Source organism: Aplysia californica, unplaced genomic scaffold (genome assembly GCF_000002075.1).
Source record: "Aplysia californica isolate F4 #8 unplaced genomic scaffold, AplCal3.0 scaffold00379, whole genome shotgun sequence".
Lineage (NCBI taxonomy): Eukaryota > Metazoa > Mollusca > Gastropoda > Aplysiida > Aplysiidae > Aplysia > Aplysia californica.
This window is the reverse complement of record NW_004797649.1, coordinates 475,366-480,146: the sequence shown is the minus strand read 5'-3', so window position 1 is coordinate 480,146 and position 4,781 is coordinate 475,366. Positions and strand designations below refer to the sequence as shown.

The following is a 4,781-nucleotide window of genomic DNA, read 5'->3' as shown; positions in this document are numbered from 1 at the left end:
GCGCGCTCATATGACCTTATGCCGTTGATAGCGCCGTATAACACTTACCAAAACAAACAAACAATGACCTGAAAATACAGAAACTAATATCATTTTCGAATTCAACACCTCTCAAAGAAGAAGAAGAAAAAGAAGAAGAAGAAGAAGAAGAAGAAGAAGAAGAAGAAGAAGAAGAAGAAGAAAAAGAAAAAGAAAAAAAAGAAGACCAGCTCTAACTGTGTGTATCCGCTAAATTAGGTCGCTAATTTCACAGCTGTTGGTAGACAAGTAGGTAGGTAAGCATTTACAAAAGTGTTTAAGATTTTTTACCCGCTTCACATAAAGCGTACACATTTTACTGAAGAGACTATCGTGAAAGCGTTAAAATTGTAACGACAAAAATATTAACAACATATTTTTATGAACGTTTTGTGTTGCTATAGAGAGTTTCCATTATAAAGTAGTTTAGATTTTACACATTCTATTCACAGTCGTAATTAAATTTGGTGATATAAGTAACATATTGTGTAAAAAGTATTGTCTGTACGGACATTTTGAGCAGTTCTTTTTGATATTCAGAACAGACTTACTTTTTTCTCCACTTTTTTGTTCTGGAGAGATTTGCACTTTCTTTCTTCGGAACAAACACCAGTTGTCTGTATCTCTCCACCTTTTCTTTGCCGGTTACTCTCTGGCAACACCTCTAATCTTCTACACTTATATGGTTTATTTTTATTGCAAGCGCCGTGAAACTCGAACTACCGCCCCAAAAAACACACAAAACAAAACAACCCAACAACAAAAAAACAACAACAAAACAAACAACCCACCCCCCAAACAAACCAACAAAAACCAAAACAATTAAAGACAAAAAACCAAAACCAAAACGACAACAGCAAACAAACCTAAGACAACAGCAAGCAAACAAAAAACAAACAAAGCAATAACAACAACAGCAACAATAACAGCAAAGACAAGGAAACAAACAAATCAGAAGCAAAAAAAAACAACAAAACAATGCAATTCTCTGAAAATCAATTACCGCTCACCTACACAGTTAGACTCGGACATCGACGAAATTGCGGCAAACAAACTGAATTCCTCGTCGGCTCACAACTACATGCAGCAGTCTGTCGTTGTGTGGTGTGAGCGTCCGAGGGAGCTGGGAGAGCCGAGAGAGGAGGAGAGAGGCGGAGGGAGAGAGAGAGAGAGAGAGAGAGAGGGGGGGGGGAGAGGGAGAGAGAGAGCCCGAGAGAGAGGGGGAGAGAGAGAGAGAGTCGATCACTAGGACTGCTTACACCGCACGCGCGCTCTTGTCAGGAAACTGGACTTCGAAAGAGTGGAGAAGGGAGTAAATTCTTCTTGTGCGTCTCTTTGTGTGTGTGTGTGTGTGTGTGTGTGTGCGTGTGTGTGTGGTGTGTGTGTGTATGTGTGTGTGTGTGTGTGTGTGTGTGTGTGTGTGTGTGTGTGTGTGTGTGTGCGCGCGCGCGCGCGCGCGCTTGTGTGTGTGTGTGTGTGTGTGTGCATGTGTATATGTGTGTGTATGTGCGTATGAGTGTGTGATTTTTTTGGGATGAAAAAGATTTATTGTGCTGTTTACAGCTACTTTAACCACAACAAAGCTTGGTTATTCTTGAATAATAACATGTGTTCACTTTCTTTGTAAATGCTGAATCATGGTAAAAAAATAAATTTGTTGGTCGTTACAACTAGATATAAAAAAAAAAGATTATATCCAATACTTTTTTGCGGCCTTCATTTACAAGTTGAACCACTTTTCAGTACGACGATCAGATAAGTTTCGATTAAAAAAAATAATAGGAGCATGTTCGTGGAAAGTATTCCTCATGGTGGTATTGAGGGTTTCTATATTGATAGGGTAACTCGTGGCTAAAGTGTGACGAATGTTACATTGAAACTGGCGTGAATTGATAGCTTTCAGGTTTCGAGAATAAACTGTTTCTATCACTTTCCTTGGTCTTTTGATGTCCAAATCAATAATCAGAAGAATATGATTCGAAATGTCTTTATCCAGAACGTTTACACTTTTCACATGATTATTGTCAACTGGGGAAATTACCCTATCAAGAATTTTTAAATTCTGACCTAATTTATTCGTTGGTTTGTGGAAAAGGCGTTTTAAATACTTTTCTTTCAGCAGGTTGCATATCTTTTTAGTGACAGAGTTCAAGGGGCCGAAGGGAAAATCAAAATCACCAGTTATAATAAATAGTGAACGTTTCATCTTCAGAGTTGAAACTAAACTCGCCCCAAAAAGTCAAGGAACAACTTGTGTTTTCACCTGTCAAATTTGAACTTCAATATCTCGCCAACCCGTTAAGATCAGTCATCCGAACTTGGCACACGCTCTGACGACTAGACACAGTTTGCCTGTAAAGCGAATTTTCCCCGCACCAGCTTCACAGCGACGGCGCAGGGCATTCTGAAACACAACCGAAAAGCATGAAAATGGGCTAAATTTCAGCAACATTGGCATAGGGACTTATAGTCTAAAACTAAGCTTGGCACGTGCTGAACAGATGTCTTAGCTGTGAATATCGCTCACTTGCAACCAATTATAAGTCAGCGTTTTTCAGCCATGTTCCATTACACCACGACGGTCCAACGACGCTCGCTGCCTGACGTCGACAGAGGACGAGCCCATGCCTGGCTCCAAGATGGCTCCACGTTCCCAGTCGTTGCACATCAACTTGGGGTGTCCCCATCAGTCATATAGAGGCTGCAAGAACGATGGCAAGCGACTGGAAGGGTCCAGGACAGACCTCAACCAGGGCCGCCCCGTTTGACAAACGACAGCATCGACCGGCTCATCGTCAGACAGGCCGTGACGTCACGAACCACCACTACAAACCACATCAGGGACCAACTACGGGTGGCAGCCAATTTCCACAAGAGCGAGGAGGAGGTATCGAACCATATCCGTAGAGCCAGGTTCGCTTCTCGTGTCCCTGCCAGGCGCCCAAGGCACAAGCCGCCCCACAAAGCAGCTCGCCGGGTGTGGTCTGCTCGCCATTCAGTGGACACGACGTCAGTGGTACCAGGTAATCTTCTCGGACGAATTCAGATTCAAACTGCTCCACCCAGACAGGCGAGCTCACGTCTGGAGGCACCGAGGAGAGCTGTTCCTCACTGAGTGTATCCAGCAGGTGGCGCCCTACGATGGAGGGTCCGTTCTGGTGTGGGGAGGCTTCTCAGCTTAGCACAAGACCCCCCTGTACCATATACAGGGCAATTTGCCCGCGGCAAGGCACAGGGAGGAAATCCTGTGTCCCCTTGTTGTCCCTCTCCTGCAACAGATTAGACCCTAGGCTGTACTGCAGGGCGACAACGCCAGGCCACATCGCACACGCATCGTGGGGGACTTCCTGCAGCAGCGAGCTGTCACCTGCATGGACTGACTAGCTTGTAGTCCGGATCTGAACCCAATAGAGAACATTTGGGATCACATTGACCGGTGGAGAAGGGACAACCACCCTCCTGCACAAAACCTTCAACAACTCTTGGGCTGCCTCGTCCAGGAGTGACAGAACTTACCGCAACAAGTTCTCCGAAAGGAATGTCATGTCCATGCGTCGACGCTGTACTGAGTGTTTGGTCAAACGGGCTGGCTACACCCACTATTGACAATGTTCATGAAGAACTATGGCTGTTCAGACTTTTGAAATCCGACCAGTGTGATTTAAACTCATTTTACATGAACTTCTCGTTGTTGTGTAAGTCTGAAATTGTACACACCTAACATAGAGAGTTTAAAGCATCTTTTTTTGAAAAATAAATGAATAAATTCGGTTCCTCTGTTCTTCAGTTATTTTTCTTCAAAATTTTGTTTCCTTGACTTTTTTGTGCGAGTTTAGATTAAGAAATTCCCCCTTAAAAGTGGCTGGTTTTGATACAGTCTACTTTACTCGGTGGTGACCTGTACATGCAGCAGGAGGTAATGTTTCGGGACTGCAGCTGGAATGACAAGAAAGCAGCTTCACATGAGTGACAGGAAGTATTTTCTCAGCAACCTGAGTCCTGAACTTATTTAGTTCTATAAGTGAATAAATCATCTTCTCCTCCATCTCCCCCTTCTCCTCCTCCTCCTCTGAGCCCGACACGTCAGAAAGATTTACAAATAATCCACTTGGCATATTCCTGATGAACTAGCGTCATCACCGTGCTGCTGCGACCACGATTTTGAGATACATTAAATATCGAGGTTAATTCAAATAATAAAATCAATTAGCTCGTCTGCTTTATTGCGACAGGAACCGGTGTTGAGACAAGTTACTCTGATGTTTTGTGTTACTTCTCGCAAAAAGTTTCGACGGTCGATTTTGATAAAATCATTATTGTTGATTCTGTTTTCCAGTTTTCTGCTGACGTTTATATTTTCAAAACCATTAACATTAAAAACATCACAGGGATTGTCCTTTGATTTCGCCCGCCCACCACTTTTCTATCTTCTCGTTTTTTAAAGATGGTATACTGACACACCAGCAAGAACTGGTGAAAATACACGTATTCTCAAGCTTGATGTTAAGCGCTGAGATGGAAACCACTCTGAGAACGGTGTTAACATGACACTCAAGAAAACATAAAACGATTTCCTTCGTTGTTGACATTCACGTTTTGGTGTAGAGCAGACCCACCCCCCCACCTCCTGGGTCTCAGACTTATATAAAGATGATCCAGGTTTTCTTGAACAAGTGTCTAAGGAAATTACTGAAGATTAGATGGGTAGACAGGGTTGCCAACGAGGAAGTACTAAGGAGAACGAGACAAACCTCAATCAGATA

The 4,781-nt window shown here is 43.2% G+C and overlaps 1 protein-coding gene across 1 annotated transcript in view; it reads right to left on the bottom strand.

Annotated features, from left to right (window-relative positions):
- LOC101860511 (metabotropic glutamate receptor 6) overlaps positions 1-1,109 on the bottom strand; it is a 53,969-nt gene extending 52,860 nt beyond the window's left edge. The window contains exon 1 of the mRNA XM_035971111.1: positions 1,029-1,109. The gene's annotated coding sequence lies outside the window, so the exon portion shown is untranslated. The remainder of the gene's footprint in view (positions 1-1,028) is intronic.
- Between the last annotated feature and the right edge of the window lie 3,672 nt (positions 1,110-4,781).